Source organism: Bubalus kerabau, chromosome 1, assembly GCF_029407905.1.
Source record: "Bubalus kerabau isolate K-KA32 ecotype Philippines breed swamp buffalo chromosome 1, PCC_UOA_SB_1v2, whole genome shotgun sequence".
Lineage (NCBI taxonomy): Eukaryota > Metazoa > Chordata > Mammalia > Artiodactyla > Bovidae > Bubalus > Bubalus kerabau.
Genome location: NC_073624.1, coordinates 197176350 through 197196842, shown reverse-complemented (window position 1 = coordinate 197196842; position 20493 = coordinate 197176350).

Genomic DNA, 20493 nt, shown 5'->3' with positions numbered 1-20493 from the left:
TTCTTCTCCATGGGGATGGTCTTGATTCCTGTCTCCTGTACAATGTCATGAACCTCAGTCCATAGTTCATCATACACTCTATCTATCAGATCTAGGCCCTTAAATCTATTTCTCACTTCCACTGTATAATCATAAGGGATTTGATTTAGGTCATACCTGAATGGTCTAGTGGTTTTCCCTACTTTCTTCAATTTCAGTCTGAATTTGGCAATAAGGAGCTCATGATCTGAGCAACAGTGAGCTCCCGGTCTTGTTTTTGCTGACTGTATAGAGCTTCTCCATCTTTGGCTGCAAAGAATAGAATCAATCTGATTTCGGTGTTGACCATCTGGTGATGTCCATGTGTCGAGTCTTCTCCTGTGTTGTTGGAAGAGGGTGTTTGCTATGACCAGTGCATTTTCTTGGCAAAACTCTATTAGCCTTTGCCCTGCTGCATGCTAATGTGGTCATGCTTAAAATCTTTCATGCTAGGCTTTAGCACTATGTGAACCAAGAAATTTCAGATGGTTCAAGCTGGGTTTAGAAAGGGAAGAGGAACTAGAGATCAAATTGCCAACATTCACTGGATTATTGAGAAAGCAAGGGAATTTCAGAAAAACATCTATCTCTGTTTCATTGACTATGCTAAAGCCTTTGACTATGTAGATCATGACAAACTATGGAAAGCTCTTAGAGAGATGGGAATACCAGACCATCTTACCTGTCTCCTGAGAAACCTGTACACAGGTCAAGAAGCAACAGTTAGAACCCTGTATGGAACAACTGATTGGTTCAAGATTGAGAAAGGAGTATGACAGGGCTGTCTGCTGTCACTCTGTTTAACCTATATGCTGAGCACATCATGAGAAATGCCCCGGGCTGGATGAGTTACAAGCTAGAATCAAGATAGGCGAGAGTAACATCAACAACCTCAGATATGCAGATGATACCACTCTAATGGCAGACAGTGAAGAGGAACTAAAAAGCCTCTTGATGAGGGTGAAGGAGGAGGTTGAAAGAGTTGGTTTAAGACTAAACATTAAAAAAACTAAGGTTATAGCATCCGGCCCCAGTACTGCATGGCAAATAGAAGGGGAAGGCATCACTGACTCAAAGAACATGAGTTTGAGTAAACTCAGGAGTTGGTGACGGACAGGGAGGCCTGGTGTGCTGCAGTCCATGGGGTCGCAAAGAGTTGGACACGACTGAGCGACTGAACTGAACTGAGTACAGATTTCCTCTTCTTAGGTTCCAAAATAACTGCAGATGGGGACTGCAGCCATGAAGTCAGAAGACAATTGTTTCTTGACAGGAAAGCAATGATAAACCTAGACTGTGTGTTGAAAAGCAGAGACATTACTCTGCTGACAGTGGTCTGTACAATCAAGGTTATGGTCTTCCCAGTGGTCACATATGGTTGTAAGAGCTGGACTGTAAAGAAGGCAGAATGTCAAAGAATTAGTATCTTTGAACTGTGGTGCTGGAGAGGACTCCTGAAAGTCTCTTGGACAGCAAGGAGATCAAACCAGTCAATCTTAAGGGAGATCAGCCCTGAATATTCACTGGAATGACTGATGCTGAAACTGAAGCTCCAGGTTTTTGGTCATCTGATACAAACAGATGACTCATTGGAATGGACCCTGATGCTGGGAAATGAGGGCAGGAGGAGAAGAGGGTGTCAGAGGATGAGATGACTGGACGGCATCACTGATAAAATGAACATGAACTTGGGCAAACTCTGGGAGATGGTGAGGGACAGGGAGGCCTGGCATGCTGCAATCTATGGGGTTGCAAAGAGCTGGACGTGAGTGGGTAACTGAACAACAACAAAGGAGAGGGTATCCTTCAGTGGCAGTGTGTGTTTATGTATGTATGTAGTTATACATGCTAATATCAGAAAAGGAGTCCTAGAAATAATAATGCATGAGGAGAGCACATTTAAAAAATTTACAACTTTGAAAATTCACAGGTATATAATACATATTTCTTATGGGAAATACTTTTAAAATAATTGAAATTAATATCCTTTATCCAAAATCTAGCATCCCGAAAAGAAAGAGTAGTGAACTTAGTACCAGACTGTGATCTTTGGGTTTTTGTGTGTGACTTTGGAAAAGTTTTGACACATCTCTGGGTATCAGTTTTCTCATCTGAACAGTCAAGAGGCTGGCCTCCAAGGCTGCTTCCATGCATGATAGTCTCTGAGTCTATAAGTACAAATTAATATAACACTGAGAGTATAAGTGATTTCTAATTGCTCAAGTGTGACGATTTAAAATAGGAAGCCAAAATGGTCTATGTAATTAGCTCTGACACATGTCTCCCTTTATGACAAAGGTCAGTCATTTCAATTTCCTCTGTCGTGCTTGCTCCATCCCAAAACGGGGATCACAGTCCTTATACATGCCTTTTTTCATAAATCTTTTGTCCAGATTAATAAGGACCTTATTTCCCTGAAGGAAATGGCTCATGTGTTGGAGGTACATTAATTCTTTTAGGCCATTAGGGCACCATTTACTTAATTTGAAACCAAAATGACAGCCGTGTACCCTATTTTCCTTGGTAAGCTCATGGCTTCAGCTTAAAATGTAGCAATGCTATTTAGAAGAAAGAGTATCAATAATTTATAAAGTGTCCACAAGACATGCTGGTAGCTTTTCCCCCAGGTGTCTTTTTTCTTTTTAAAAACATCATCATGGTGTTATTTACAACAGGCATTTAATTTCCTTTCATATACCAGTTTCTAGACGAGAGATATATCACAAGTTGGGAAACTGTGAGGTTTGACAAAAGTTAAATTCACATTCATGTGAGGATCTTTGTTGCTATTCTCTACCTTAGGATATCTGTATTAGGAGATGAACAACATGACTCAGAAGACCTTACTACCAACTTCTCCTTCCCTGGCAAGAAGGCAGAACTTGGGCACTGTATCCTGGGTACACCACTTGGAGCTATGATATTTGCTGAATGGATTCAACTCAGAGAGCATTAATTCGGTACAAACTACCAGCAAGACGTTGTGTTAAGGGGTGTGAAGATGTCCTAAAAAGGTCTACGTACTCCCAAAATAGCGTCAAGGAGACAGACTGTATAGTTACTAGAATTGCTGCAGACCAAGGCACTGTGAGTGCTAAAGAATTGATGCTTTTGAATTGTGGCTCTTAGAGAGCAAGATCAAACAAGTCAGTCCAAAAGGAAATCAATCCTGAATACTCATTGGAAGGACAAATGATGAAACTGAAGCTCCAATACTTTGGTTACATGATGCAAAGATACCCTGATGCTGGGAAAGACTGAGGGCAGGAGGGGAAGGGGGCGACAGAGGAGGAGATGGTTGGATAGCATCACCAACTATTTGGACATGAATCTGAGCAAACTCCGGAGATAGTGAAGGACAGGGAAGCCTGGAGTTCTGCAGTTCATGGGGTTGCAAAGAGTTGGACACGACTTAGCGACTGACCAACAACAACAAAACTGGACTCTTGAAATATCACCACCCAGAAGAGAAAAATTTGAGTTTATTGCTTATTGTGGTATGGGAGAACACCATGTCACAAAGCTTTGGCAGCATCTTGAATGGAACAAAGTAAAGCCAGAAGTTACTGAGAAGTGGAAGTTTGGTTTAAGGTTGCTCTTTCACTATGGAGACTTGGCCAGGATTGAATGAGTATCATGATAATCCAGAATTGGAGAAAAAAGTCAGAGGAGGATTTTGAAGCAAGGGTTTCAAAGAATCTTAAGGTTTAAACTGTTGATGTTTTCCATCTAAGAGCTATTGGGTCACTGGGGAAATTCCTGTAATAAACAATCAAACCATTCACTTGGGCAGAAGAGCCTGGAAGAGTGAGGAAATGCTATGAAGTGGAAAGCAGATTCACATTAATAATGGTAATAAGGAGTGATTTTGTCCTAATTTTCTGGGCTGAGTACAGAGGTAGAAGCTTTTAGTTCTTAATCTGCTTCTCTATTCTGTCCATTCTGTTTCATTGGTTGTCTATTCAATTAGTATAAGAATATCTGGTGTGATAAGGACCTCCCATCTTGTTTTTCTTGATGAGTTTCTTTGATATATTTGATTACTTCTGTATCACTTGAGAATCACCTTCCCAAGTTCTTTACACATACCCATATGTACATACCCAAAACTTGTCAGAATCTTAATTATAATTATATTGAATTATTGATAAATTATGACAACTGATTTCTTTATAATATATAGTCTTCTACTCAATGAACATGCTGTATCCCTCCACTGATATGTTTTTTTTCTCACTTTCAGTGAAATTGAAAAACTTCATTCAATGTTCTTTGTATTTTTTGTTAGATTTGTCCCACACATTTCACAGATTTCTTAGATGATACTTAAAATGCTACCAATTAAAAATGATATACATAATTTTTACATTTGTTTCTGATATGTAGAAGTGCAGTTAATTCTTGTTTCTGGATTTTTTAATCTAGCATATTGCTTACCTTTAAATTATGAATAAAAATGATAATCGGGGGGATATTTGTCTTTTTTTTTTAATATAAATGGAGTGACATCAGTGTTTCCTCAATAAGTAGGATGTTTACAGATTTTTTCTTAGATGCTCTTTATCAAATTAAGTTAGTTTAATACTATTCCTGGTCTGCTAGGAGATTTCTCTAAAAATTATGATTAGAAGTTAATTGTATCAACTATTTTTCCTGCTTCTATCAGAGTGATCATATGATTCATAATTAATGTAATTAATCATTTTCCTAACACTAATTAGGAAAATCAATCTTCAAGTACCTCTGGTTATAAATTTAACTCTGCCATGTTGTATTATATTTTTATATATTGCTGGATTTTGCTTGCAGTACTGTATACATAATATTTTTGTATTTCTAACAAAGCATTTATTTTATAGATTTCAAAATTTAAAATTTTATATTTTATCTAGTTATTTTCAAAATCTGTTAGGTAGTTTATCACAATCTTCTGCTTGATATTCTCTTCTTTCCATCTCCTTTTAAAAAAAACTTCTCCAAACATATTCACTATGGCTGATAATTTCAATTACAGACAAAAGTGAAAGTGAAAGTCGCTCAGTCATGTCTGACTCTTTGCGACCACATGGACTACAGAGTCCATGGAATTCTCCAGGCCAGAATACTGGAGTGAGTAGCCTTTCTCTTCTCCAGGGGATCTTCCCAACCCAGGGATCGAACCCAGGTCTCCCGCTTTGTAGGGGGTTCTTTACTGTCTGAGTCACAAGGGAAGCCCAGATGAAAGAAAACAATAAAATTTTTTTTCCAAGTTACACAACTTGATACAATTTGGATTTGAACTAAACAGCCCACTTTAGAGACCATGCACTTAACTATGTTCATGAAAATCATCATTAGAGACTTTACTCCATTTACAATAGGATAAAATTTCTAAAATGTATCTGTTATAAGTTAGGCTATTCCTGAGGGCTTTAAACAGGTGATTGGCAGGATGAAATTTTGAAGAAGATTATTATGTCAGCAGTGTGGTGAATGAATTTATAGGGCTGGACTAAAGGAACCAGTAGGGTGACTAGACTCAAGCTAGACTTGTAGGAAAGAATCTAAAGGAATGAGTGTTTCACTGAATGAGGAGTAGGGAGAGAGGTAAGTTTAGCTTTTGTTTTTGTTAAACTTGGGAGACTGGTAGATGCTAGTTCCTCTCACTGAAGTGGGAATACAAAAGAATGTAGCAAAAGCCTATTTCCTCAAATATTTCACATGTTGAATTTGAGGTTCTGGATTTAGGTAGAAATGTTGAATAGTCAAATTACGTATATAGAAAAACACAGAAGTCTTCCCCAGAGTCTACGTAACTCTAGCTTTTTAATTTCTCTTTTATATTTCCCCCTAACTTCCATCCATGTCTTCCCTAGTAAAAGTCAGAGCAAGCACTTTAAAATGTACCCTCACTTTAGAAGTCTGAGGGAGTCTAGGGATATTACCTATGTGGAAACAGATGAGATTCAGGTATAACTAGGTTCAGATGAGGCTTTTCCAATGATTTTCAGTTTATCTTTCATATTTTAAAGCTCACTTTAACTCTGCTATGAACTAGAGATATTTCTTTCTACACAGCACTGGAGAAATAAGGTCCAATTGATAGAGTTTTTCAGTTACTCAGATCCTATCTCAGAGGTGATCCTCTGTGAGTTTTCACGTACATAATGTCTCTAACTTTCTGTGTGTACATCTTTATCATATGGTAAATATTTCTTGTCATGTCAATTTTCAAACTTATAGCCAAATTATGAATTCATGGCTTCTCTAAAACTCTAAGTTTTGCTAAAATTTCCTTCCACACTGTGTAGATTTCTGATCTCCTTCTGACCATCATTTCTTCATTCCATCGCACAGAGATAGATCTCCCCAGGGTACGTATCTTAGGTTGTAATCATTTCTCTGTTCTAACATGCAATTTGGATTTAATTAACCTACCCAAAGCCAGAATGACTTGACTTCCCTGGTGGCTCAGATGGTAAAATGTCTGCCTACAATGCAGGAGACCCAGGTTCAATCCCCGGGTCAGGAAGATCCTCTGGAGAAGGCAATGGCACCCCACGCCAGTACTCTTGCCTGGCAAATCCCATGGACGGAGGAGCCTGGTAGGCTACAGTCCATGGGGTTGCAAAGAGTCGGACATGATTGAATGACTTCACTTTCACTTTTTCACCCAAAGACAGAATGGTGTTTGATTTAGTCCACTGATTTTAAAAGAGGGATTTTTTTCTTTCTTTCTTTTTTTCAATGCTATTAGCTCATATCTGCTGATTTCAGCATGAAACTGAAGAAAATGTATTGGTCTAGAATTGTAGGATTTAGTATGCTAGTGAGAGCTTTATTATAATTTAACTGACAAGATTTAGGAAATTATTTGTCTCTTTGATTCCTCATGTTATTGTTTATCTCTTTGAATCTTCATGTCTATATCTTGATATTCATAAGGAATTCCTCCTGATACTATCACACTTTTTCAAGGTTTCTGAATTCCACAGTAATGGTGGGGGGTGAGATTACAACTTAGTTCATTTGTCTTTGGATATTTACTTTCAATTAGGATTCCTTACACTCACTGGCTCACTCTAGTATACCCTACTCATTACAACAGACAGGGCTTATAGGGTGTGCTGTTGAAATTTATCTCACAGCAAAATTGCTAGTTACTTGATGTCATGGAATGTAGGGCTTCTTTCAAAAGTTAACACTAGAAATATTAAATCTACATATACTGAGCATTTATTCTAAAATAAAACTCTGCCTCTCTTACTAAGGTTTTATGAAAAAAATCAAGTGAACTAATAAATAGAAATAACAAATGCAAATAGTATCATTATGCTCATTGTAAAGAAAAAAATTGCTTCTGTGAGTCACTGGGAATTTTATTTGACTGCTAAAATTGGATATTGTCCACTACATACAATCAGTCTATGAGTTAATATTACCTAGAGGCAGATACTACAGTTTATATATCTTATTCCTCCTTCCAGACCAAGAACACAGATAATTATATATCTCATATTCATTAATAAAGAAACAGAAAACATACTCTAGCTCTTAAAAATCATTCTGTAGTCAGAGATCAAAGGTCTTTAATTGGTAATTGTTAGCAAAGAATCTGGGCAGGATAAGAAAGGGTGGACTCAGGAGTAAGGATGAGACTAGACTCTGAATAATGGAACCAGTTAGAACCGCACAGAAAAGGGTGAAGTTAGGCTTGTCTTATATATTTTGCAAACATTAAAGAGAAATAATATTAGGTTAAAAACCTCTTCATGTCAGATTTATAGTTCTTATCATAATTTTCTGAGGTAAGGTACACTAAATTAAATTGTACTCAAGGGACTTGCATTTCCATGTTATTTGGAGAATATCAAAACTCTTTGTCTCTTTTTCCTTCAGGCCTGTTTGAAATAATTGTCTTTAACAGAGTCATTTAAAAAATATGAACTAGAAATTAAATAGCACTCTCTTAAACAATCAAGTCAAAGAAGCAATCACAAGGGAAAATACAAAATATCTTGAGACAAATGAAAATAAAAACACAGCATACCAAAATATATGGCAATCAGCAGAAGTAGTACCAAGAGGGAAGTTCATAGTGTGAAGTATCTATATTAAAAATGAAGAGAAATTTCACATCAGTAACCTAATTTTCCCCTAAAGGAGCTAGAAAAAGAAGAACATGCTAAGCCCAAAGTTAGTAGATAAAAGGAAATAATATAAGAGCAGAAATAAAGATATAAAAATGTCAACAAAATTAAGAGGTTTTATTTATTTATTTTTTAAAAAATTAGCAAAACTGATAAATCCTTGGCTAGACTAAGAAAAAAAGAAAGAACACTGAAATTGATAAAATAAGAAGTGAAAGGAGAGATTACAAATGATGTCACAGAAATGAAAAGGATCATAAGAGACTGCTATGAACAATCATATGCGAACAACATGGATAGCAAAGAAGAAATGGATAAATTCTTAGAAATGTATCACCTACCAAGACTAAATAATGAAGAAATAGAGAACTATTTCTAAATAGAAATAGAAAAGTGAAAACTATGAAATGCTGATGAAAGAAATTATACAAGGCACAAACGAATGGAAATGTGGAACGATACATCATGTATATAGATTGGAAGACTTAATTGTTAAAATGCCCATCTTTCCAAAAGCAATTTATAAATTCAATGCAATCCCTATAAAAATCCCAATGACAATTTTTTCTTAATAGAAAAAAAACAATTCTACAATTCATATTGGACTACAAAAGACCACAAATGGGCAAATCAATCCTGAGAATAAAGAACAAGGCTGATTTCAATATATACCACAAAACTTCAGTAGTCAACACGGCATAGTACTACACAAAGACAGACACAAAACCCAATGGGACAGAACAGAGAGCCCAGAAATAAATCCATGCATATATGGTCAACTGATTTTTGACAAGGGTACTAAGAATATACAATGCAGGAAAGAATAGTCTCTTAAATGGTGCTGGGAAATACTGATATCCACCTGCAAAAGATACCCACTGGATATCTTATCATGCACAAAAATCAATTTAACATGGATTAAAAATTTAAGTGCAAGACCTAAAACTATAAAACTCCTCAGTTCAGTTCAGTTGCTGAGTTGTGTCCAACTCTTTGGGACCCCATGGACCACAGCACACCAGGCTTCCCTGTCCATCACCAACTCGAAGAGTTTACTCAAACTCATGTCCATTGAGTCAGTGATGCCATCCAACCATCTCATCCTCTGTTGTCCCCTTCTCCTCCCACCTTTAATCTTTCCCAGTATCAGGGTTTTTTCAAATGAGTCAGTTCTTCGCATCAGCTGGCAAAGAATTGGAGTTTCAGCTTCAGCATCAGTCCTTCCAATAAAACTCCTAGAGGAAAATACAAGGAAAGGCCTTCAAGACACTGATCTTGGCATCAACCTTGTGAATATGATATCAAAAGCATAGGCAACAAAAATAAAAACAAACAAGCAAATGAAAAAGCTTTTGTACAGCAAAGGAAAACAATCAAAAGAATGAAAAGGCGACCTACAGAATGGGAGAAAATCTTTGCAAACCATACATCCAATAAGGGGTTAATCTCTAAAATACATAAGGATCTTTTACAACTCAACAACAACAACAACAACAAAACTAATAACTTCATTAAAAAATGGTCCATGGACTTGAATAGACATTTCTCCAATGAAGATACAGAAATAGGCAACAGGTATATGAAAAAAAAATGCTTATGCAATAATCAGCAAGGAAATGCAAATCAAAACCAGAATGAGGTAGCACCTAATACACATTATAATGGATAACCAATAAGAACTTACTGTATAGCACCAGGAATCCTGCTCAATATTCTGTAACTTCCTAATTAGGAAAAGAATTAGAAAAAGAATAGATATATGTATATGTAAAACTGAATCACCTTGCTTGACACCTGAAACTAACACATTATTAATCAACTCTACTCCAATATAAAATAAAAGCTGAAAAAGCCAGAAAATGAAAAAATGTTGGTGAGGATGTAGAGAAATTTGAACCCATGTGCATTGTTGATAGAATGTAAACTGGTATAGTCACTATGGAAAGCAGTATGTAGTTTCCTCAACCAATTAAAAATAAAATTACCATATGATCCAACAATCCCTTTCCTGGGTATATATTCAAAAGAACTGAAGGTAAAATCTTGAAGAGATAATTGCACATATGTTCACTGCATCATTATTCACAATAGCTAAAAAGTGAAAGTAACCTAAATGCACATCAACAGATGACTAGATATAGAAAATGTGGAATACACATACAACGAAACATCATTCAGCCTTATAAAAGAGGAAACACTGTTGTATGTTACAACATGGGTGAACCTTGACGACGTTATGCTGTGTGAAACATCAGTCACAAAAACACAGTTAATAAATGATTCTAGTTTTTCAGGTTTCTAGAGTATTCAAACTCTTAGAAAGTAGAATGGTACTTGTCAGGGAATGGGAGGAGGAAGAAAAGAGTAACTCTTCAATGGGTAGTGCAGAGTTTCAGTTTTGCAAGATAAAATAAAAATATATGAACGTGCACTTAATTCAGCAATTACAAACTCTTTGGGGAACTCTACAAAGTGTCCAGTGAAGTAACTTACTCACAGGTATTCGATTAATGCTTATTAAAGTGTATTCATAGACATTATGCAAGAAGAAAGTTATGTGTGAATCTAGACTAGAGCAATGTCTTTCAGCATTTAAAAATCCATTGCTTTCTCTGTCAAGCACTATAGTTCTCAATTTTTTGGATGTTATTTTAAATTTCAAAATTAATGATATACTATGAATAAAAATATCTATACAATGGTGATTTTTGAATATGTCCTGTTATACCAGACATGTGCCCACCCCTTGCTGATTCGGATATACTCCCCTAGTTCATATATCCCCAAGCCTGAAATTGCTGCTGGAAACTAAAGCAGGGATGGCAAATAAAGGCACATATGCTTATCATTACTAACCCCTTTTTTTAAGCCATGGCAGACATGGACCACATCACTTTCTTTTCTATTGAGCAGAGAGTATCTGACTCTACTCAAAATAACTCTCTCAGTTATAACAAATTCATGCTTTTTAGTCACTCAGCCACGTCCGACTCTGTAAAAGATGATGAAATTATTATTGGGTTGGCCAAAAAGTTCATTTAGGTTTCTCTAGAAACTTTTGGGCCAACCAAACATGTTCAGAATAACTGAACATCAGTTCAGTTCAGTTGCTTAGTCATGTCTGACTCTTTGCGACCCCATGAACTGCAGCATGCCAGGCCTCCCTGTACATCACCAACTCCCGGAGTTCACCCAAAGTCATGTACATCGAGTCGGTGATGCCATCCAGCCATCTCATCCTCTGTTGTTCCCTTCTCCTCCTGCCCCCAATACCTCCCAGCATCAGGGTTTTTCTAATGAGTCAACTCTTTGCATGAGGTGGCCAAAGTATTGGAGTTTCAGCCTCAGCATCAGTCCTTCCAATGAACACCCAGGACTGGTCTCCTTTAGGATGGACTGGTTGGATCTCCTTGCGGTCCAAGGGACTCTCAAGAGTCTTCTCCAGCACCACAGTTTAAAAGCATCAATTCTTCAGCACTCAGCTTTCTTCACAGTCCAACTCACAGCTGAACGTATACACTATCTAATATGAACTCGTTACCATTTATTGTATGCATGTGTGCTGAGTTGCTCACTTGTGTCTGACTCTTTGTGATCTCATGGACTGCAGTCCACCAGGCACCTCTGTCCATAGCAATTCTCCAGGCAAGAATACTGGAGTGGGTAGCCATTCCCTTCTCCAGGGTGTTTTCCCAACCCAGGTCTTCCACATTGCAGGTGGATTCTTTACTGTCTAAGCCACAAGGGATGTCCCCATATATCATATAGATCTCTATATTACAAGATGTTGACTTCCCTGGTGGCTCAGAGGGTAAAGCATCTGACTACAATGCAGGAGACTGGGGTTTGATCCCTGCGTTGCAAAGATCCTCTGGAGAAGGAAATGGCAACCCACTCCAGTACTCTTGCCTGGAAAATCCCATGGACGGAGAAGCGTGGTAGGCTACAGTCCACAGGGTCACAAAGAGTCAGGCACTACTGAGCGACTTCACTTTCACCTTCTATATTACAAAATACAAAGAACATGTGATGGAATCTGCTGTCAGCCTTTGGTTCTCTCCCAGTATGGAACTGAGTTTATGTGCCCAAGGGAATGCTTATGGGACAGGGTCCATATACAAATGCTCCACAACACTTGTGTGCCACAGGTAAAGGGCATTGGACATTTGCTTCTTACTTCAGTGCTCAAGAGTTTTTGTTTATTTTTCATAGGAAGAAGCACTTCTTTTGCATCTGGGAACCTTGTGTCTATGATCTGTCTGACAACAGCATTCTCCTGATCTCTATCTACAGCAAGGCTCATTGAGCTGAATATGTGTATGTGTGTGAATGTAGGGTCAGGGGTAGAGGGATGTTAGGCTGAGAAAGGGCAAACACAGACAGAAAACACACATTAAAATGTAGTCTTTTTACTCAGTGAATGTTGTTGAGTACCCTTTATATGTCAGGCACTTCCTAGATTCTAGGAATAATGCACTGAGTAAAAGTCCCTGCCATTTGTACATTTGACATTTTTGTCATGAGTTAAAAATGAACAAATAAGGAAAATATACTGTGCAGTTGTGGGAGAAGAACATTATTTAGAAAAATAAAGCAGTGCCAGGGGCCAAGTTACATCTGGGTTGGGCTTTTTATTTGTTATAGGGAAATCCCAGAACACGTCAGTGATGACATCTTAGCTGAGCCCTGAAGGGAGTGAGGACAGAGACTTGTGGATGTTCACCCGAGGGAAGAACTTCCAAGCACAGGTGCTGGTTGGAGCAAGCTGGACTTTTCTGAGGCAGGGCAGGGAGGCAGTGTGACCCTGAGGTGGAGGAAAGGGAAGGGAGGTGGAGAGCCACAGAGGGGCGGAGCTGTCAGCCCAAAGGTCGTTTTTGCAGCTCCATTTTTCTCTCAGAGGGTTTGTAAGATTTTTTTGTGTTGGAGCAGAATAATTCTGCTGGAGCAGAGAGAAACTCCTTCTGGCTGTTATCTCAATGAATTATCCTGCCAAAGGTTTTTAAGTGACGTTTAACTACACTGCTCTGGCACAAGTTGCCCTTTGGGCTTATTTTTGGGGCATGAAGGGACAATAGGAATGAGATCTACCTGGTGCAGTTTGACAGTTAACTTCTTGCTCTACTATTGGGGAGGCATTTGTGTGTCCCAAGAGGTCTCTAAGGACACTGCAGGTCCCTCAGGAACAGTGAAGCTACCACTGCATCATTCTACCACCTATGTCAACTAACTTGTTGGATGTGTGAACAGCATTTCAGAGCACTCTCCTGTTATCTTTACTTGACCCTTGTCATTTAGCAAGGTAGCAAGGGCCTCTTTTCAAATCTAGTTGTCAGGGGTAACTGCCCTGGATGGAGGTCTGTGTTGAATGGCATTTTGTATGGCTCAATCACCATCCGCCACATTAATAACAACAAGACTTGTTGGCCCTGAGGTTGGTTATGGAATCTTGAGAGGTTCTGCCCTAATTAGCTCTCATGACACAGAATCTGCTCAGTCGATTTGGAAAAAAACTCTTTGTCCTGCTCCAGGCTGATTTTATTGTGAAAAACAGCCTATGACTTTGAAGTTGACCATGGATGGTCCACTTTCTGGGACAGGTCAATACTCCTCATATTTTCCACTGAAATCTAAATTCAGCCAGCAGCACAAATGCAGATCTGTATATTTCAGATGAGTTCCACACCCATCTCTGTAGTCGCGTCTTAAAATGTACAGAGTTATCTATGACCTGTCTCCTTCATCTTAAGCATAGGCTCAAGGCCTCAGATTTATAAAACACATTGTTAAATCTGACAGACTTTTTTAATTTCAAGGAGGAGATTTTCTGGTTTTCCAGCTGTACCCACTCCCCTCAACCCCCCGAAGTTGTTCACTGAAATAGTGTGTATCTTTACATGTTGAGATGTGCTGATTTCAGAATCAACTACATTCTCCCTTTTTTCCTTGCATACTCTTTACACTATCTTTTCAATTTTAGTGAAGACAGAAGAGGAAGGCAGAGGGTGAGATATCAGAACTGGCAAACCTTTAAAAGGGGAAGCACTCTGACAGACTAAAGGGGAAAAAATAAACCGAGACTTGTTACTGCTATAATTTCACTGAGGGTAAGTATCTTTTTTTTTTTTTTTTTCACTTGGTTGTTTTGCAAGCTTGGCATTATGGAAGAAAAATAGAATGTCAATAAATTCAACTTTGAACATCTATTCAATGAGTTATTTCCTAGTAGGAGGAAAATAACATTGAACCAGTCTAGGCAGTCTAGAGGGAGGCCATGTAAATGACTTGTAACTAAGAGGATATGACCCTCTGCATAATTCATAATCATTAGTCTAAGTGACACTTCTGCAGTCACTCTGCCAGGACACTTTAATATGCTGGGACTGAAACCCAAACAGTCCACTCAGCAGCAGTCCCAGTGTGATCAGGTTTCTCTGAAAGACAGCTCCCTGAAAGGCCAGATTTGGGCTGCATTTTTTTTTTTTTTTAAACAGAAGATGCTGGCTCAGCTTCATCATGTGTGCAATTTAAGGGTTGCTCAAGTGATTCTTTAAAACTGCATAAAAGCAATTCTGCTGTGCCTGGGAGACAGTATTGCTATAATGTTCTGTGCATACATCTGCATGATTTCTCAGAGCTAATTCAAATTTAATGCATTGGTAATTCCTTTTCTGCCGAAGCCACCCAGCAGTAATCTGAAGGTTATAGAATGATCTTCCAGCTCAAATAACATTTTAGCCTAGCATAAATGGAAAGGCAGGAATATAATGGGCAGAATTAGACTTGCAATGATACATTCCACCCTCATTACCATACTCAGTGAAGATGACCAGAGTTTAGAGTGTTTATAGGAGGATAATCATAATAGAGTTTTTATCAATAATAAAACTGAAAGTCAAACTCTTTTATCAGAGACAGTGTAATAACCCAAACAATAGCATGTGAACAACTTAGAAAATATTTCCCTAACAAGTAGAATGACCATTTTCAGGGTAAAATTAAAGCTCTGATTAAAGCACTTAGAAGAACTAACTCACAAATCTATGGGGCGTCAGAAGATAATTTAGCTTAGATGTCACAAAAATATTGACATCTAACTAAAGTCCATCTGAATAATAAAAAGAATAAATTTGAGAGTGTTTTTTAATAAACTTTAAAATTTTATAACAAAATTAGATTTTTATAGAAAAACTGTTAGGATAGTATGTAGTTCTTACAGCCTATAGGCCCACTTTCATCAGTTATTAACATTTTATATTACGATGGTACATTTATTTGCCATAATGGATGAACCAATATTAATACATTATTCAAGCCCACACTTTATTCATATTTCCTTATTTTAAACACACTATCCTTTTTTGTGTTCTAGGATTTCCATCCAGTATATCATATAATATTTATCTGTCATGTAGGCTCCTTGTGTGTATAATAGTTTCTTAGATTTTCCTTGTTTTCGATGATCTTGACAGTTTTGAGAAGTACTAGCCAAGTGTTTTGAAAAACATCCCGGAATTGGGGCTTGTGTGATGTTTTTCTCACGATTAGACTAGGTGATAGGTTTTTCAAAGACCATAGAGGACAAGTTCCATTCTTATTATATCAAGAATACATGCTATCAGTATGCTCATCACTGCCGATGTTAACCTTCATCACCTGGCTGAGCTAGTGTTTGCCAGGTTACTCTCCCCGCCCCTTTCTATACCATGTTCAGCTTACATTTAGGAAGTGGGGCGTTACGCTTCACCTCCTTGAGGATGAGTTATCTACCTGAATTATTTGATTATTTGGAATTCTTCTTCATAAGACATTTGCCATTTCTCCCCCATTTATTCATTAAATCATTTATTTATATCAGTATGGATTCATGAATGTTTATTTTATATTTTGGTTTATAATCCAATACTGGGCTTCCCAGGTGGGGCCAGTGATAAAGAATATGCCTGCCAATGTGGAAAACTTGAGACGTGGGTTTGATGCGTGAGTCAGGAAGGTCCCTTGGAGGAGGACATGGCAACCCACTCCAACATTCTTGCCTGAAAAATCCTATGGACAGAGAAACCTGGTGGGCTATAGTCCATAGGTTCGCAAAGAGTCAGACATAACTAAAGCAACATAGCATGCTGCTGCTGCTGCTAAGTTGCTTCAGTTGTGTCCAACTCTGTGCGACCCCATAGATGGCAGCCCACCAGGCTCCCCCGTCTCTGGGATTCTCCAGGCAAGAACACTGGAGTGGGTTGCCATTTCCTTCTCCAATGCAGGAAAGTGAAAAGTGAAAGTGAAGTCGCTCAATCATGTCCGACTCTTAGCGACCCCATGGATTGCAGCCCACCAGGCTCCTCCGTCCATGGGATTTTCCAGGCAAGAGTACTGGAGTGGGATGGCAACATAGCATACCTGCACTCAATCCAATATTACTTCACTGCTCAAATTGTTAACAGTTTTGGCTATCTGGAACTTTTTCAGTTGGCTTCTATATTCCTTTGACATGATCTCATTATTCTGTAGTTTAGTTTTTAGCACTTTCTAATCTTCTGGCCTTATAAAATGCTCCAACTTCATCTTTTACATTTTTTACTCAAAGCCTAGACTTGACTTGCTGCAACATGGATGGACCTAGAGATTATCATATTAAGTAAAGTCAGAAAAAGACAAGTATGATATAACTTATATGTGAAATCTAAAAAAAAAAGATACAAATGAACTTATTTACCAAACAGAAACAGACTCACAGACTTGGAAAACAGACTTATGGTTACCAAAGTGGAAAGGTGGGTGGGGTAAATTAGGAGGTAGGAATTAACATAAATACTATATACTACTATATACTATAGTAAGGTAGTATATATAAAGTAGATTATATATACTATATATATAAAGTAGATTACTTTACTACTATATATATAAAGTAGATTATCAACAAGGGTCTACTGTATAGCACAGGGAACTCTATTTAATATTCTATGATAATCTATATGAGAAAACAATCTAAAAGAGGGTGAATATATGAATCAGTTTGCTCTAAACCAGAAACCAACAGAAAATTGTAAATCAACTATATTCTTCCCACACTCCCCCGCTGCGGCTCCCCCAACCCACCGCCGCGCCCCCCACCAACCCCCCACCATGCCCCCCACCCCTCCACCTCCTGCCGCTGCCACAAAATCCTAGAATCAGCAATTTCTCCAAGGAGTCTGCTTCTTTTCATTGGAGAATGGAATTAGAAAACAAGATCTGGGTTATAGAATGTTGGTTACTAACAGGGTGTCATTGCTTCTATGTCCTCTCAGTTGACATAGCAAGGAAATACATGTGTATATACTAACTCCTATATATTAATAAATATCTATAAATATTTCTGTATATAACCATTTGTGTCTATATTTGGCTAAACATCAATTGATAATAAGTTTTCCAAATTTAATACTCACAGATCATTGTAGATTCTCCCCTTGCTTATCTGTGACCTCCCACTCCAAAAGTAAGACACTTGGCTAATTTGGGAGTATTCTCATCCCTTCTTTTATGATATAGATGACAGAATTCATAACTCAAAGCCTTCCCCACCTGGCCCTGGTGTAAAATGTCTATTTCCTACTCAATAGAATGATATTATCCAAAATATAAAGGCAATGAGCTCACTGGTAATTTCTGAAGTGAGTCCATGACAAGGACTGAATCAGTTCAGTTCAGTCACTCAGTCCTGTCTGACTCTTTGCAACCCCATGGACTGCAGCACACCAGGCCTCCCTGTCCATCACCACCTCCCAGAGTTTACTCAAACTCATGTCCATTGAGTTCGTGATGCCAATCAACCATCTCATCTTCTGTGGTCCCCTTCTCCTCCCGCCTTCAATTTTTCCTAGTATCAGGGTCTCTTCAGATGAATCAGTTCTTCGCTTCAGGTGGCCAAAGTATTGGAGTTTCAGCTTCAGCATCAGTCCTTCCAATGAACACCCAGGACTGATCTCCTTTAGGATGGACTGGTTGGATGTCCTCACAGTCCAAGGGACTCTCAAGAGTCTTCTCGAACACTACAGTTCAAAAGCATCAAAACTTCAGTGCTCAGCTTTCTTGATAGTCCCAACTCTCATATTCATACATGACTCCTGGAAAAAACACAGCTTTGACTAGACGGACTTTTGTTGGCAAGTAATGGCTCTGCTATTTAATATGCTGTCTAGGTTGGTCATAACTTTTCTTTCAAGGAGCAAGCAACTTTTAATTTCATGGCTGCAGTTACCATCTGTTGTGATTTTGGGGCCCCCAAAATTAAAGTCTGTCACTGTTTCCATTGTTTCCCAATCTATTTGCCATGAAGTGATGGGACCAGATGCCATGATCTTCGTTTTCTGAATGTTGAGTTTAAGCCAGCTATTTTCACTCTCCTCTTTCACTTTCATCAAGAGGCTCTTTAGTTCTTCTTCACTTTCTGCCATAAGGGTGGTGTCATCTGCATATCTGAGGTTACTGAAATTTCTCCCAGAAATTTTGATTCCAGCTTGTGCTTCATCCAATCCAGCATTTCTCATGATGTACCCTGCATATAAGTTAAATAAGCAGGGTGGCAATATACGGCCTTGATGTACTTCTTTCCTGATTTGGAACCAGTCTGTTGTTTCATGTCCAGTTCTAACTGTTGCTTCTTGACCTGCATACAGATTTCTCAGGAGGCAGGTCAGGCGGTCTGGTATTCCCATCTCTTTCAGAATTTTCCACAGTTTGTTGTGATCCACACAGTCAAAGGCTTTGGCATAGTCAATAAAGCAGAAGTAGATGTTTTCCTGGAACTCTCTTGCTTTCTCGATGATCCAGTGGATGATGGCAATTTGACCTCTGGTTCCTCTGCCTTTTCTAAATCCAGCTTGAACATCTGGAAGTTCATGGTTCACGTACTGTTGAAGCTTGGCTTGGAGAATTTTGATCAGTACTTTGCTAGCGTGTGAGATGAGTGCAATTGTGCAGTAGTTTGAGCATTCTTTGGCATTGCCTTTCTTTGGGATTGGAATGAAAACTGACCTTTTCCAGTCCTGTGGTCAAGGCTGAGTTTCCCAAATTTGCTGGCATATTGAGTGCAGCACTTTCACAGCATCATCTTTTAGGATTTGAAATAGCTTAACTGGAATTCCATCACCTCAACTAGCTTTGTTTGTAGTGATGTTTCCTAAGGCCCACTTGACTTTGCATTCCAGGATGTCTAGGTGTGTGACCACACCATTGTGGTTATCTGGGTCATAAAGATCTTTTTTGTATAGTTCTTCTGTGTATTCTTGCCACTTCTTCTTAATATCTTCTGCTTCTGTTAAGTCCATACCATTTCTGTCCATTATTGTGCCCATCTTTGCATGAAATGTTCCCTTGGTATGTCTAATTTTCTTGAAGAGATCTCTAGTCTTTCCCATCTGTTGTTTTCTTCTATTTCTTTGCATTGATCACTGAGGAAGGCTTTCTTTCTTTTTTTTTTTTTACAGTTTTTTTTAATTTAATTTTATTTTTTAACTTTACAATATTGTATTGGTTTTGCCATATATCAACATGAATCTGCCACAGGTATACACGTGTTCCCCATCCTGAACCCTTCTCCCTCCCCCCTCCCCGTACCATCTCTCTGGGTGGTCCCAGTGCACCAGCCCCAAGCATCCAGTATTGTGCATCGAACCTGGACTGGCGACTCATTTCATATATGATATTATACATATTTCAATGCCATTCTTCTAAATCATCCCACCCTCTCCGTCTCCCACAGAGTCCAAAAGACTGTTCTATATATCAGTGTCTCTTTGCTGTCTCGTATACAGGGTTATTGTTACCATCTTTCTAAATTCCATATACATGCATTAGTATACTGTATTGGTGTTTTCTCCTTGCTATTCTTTGAAACTCTGCATTGAAATGGGTATATCTTTCCTTTTCTCCTTTGCATTTCACTTCTCTTCTTTCCATAGCTGTTAGTAAGGCCTCCTCAGACAAGGATTCCTCCTCCTCCTCTAAGAACTGAATAGAAGTCTTCTTATTCTTAAATGTGATCCCCTCAAGGCTTAAAAAAGTGTTAAAGAGTTTGCACAGCAATTTCTTGCTTTATGGCGGTTAAACAAAAGCATTTGGCTTAAAGCATTGTCAACATAGTAAACTTCACAGGAATAAAATCACTAAAAGCTGTTCTTCCCTGGAACCAAGTATTACTCATTGGCAGATGTTATCTGTTAGTAAAAGGATTGCAACCAGTAAATGCTGGGGATCAAGGTCCTACTTAATATAAAAACCTGACATCATCTGTGTCACTTACAAATCTGGAATTAATTATTTGATAAGCTTGGGGCTGATTTAGTAACACAGACATTTTGTTGTA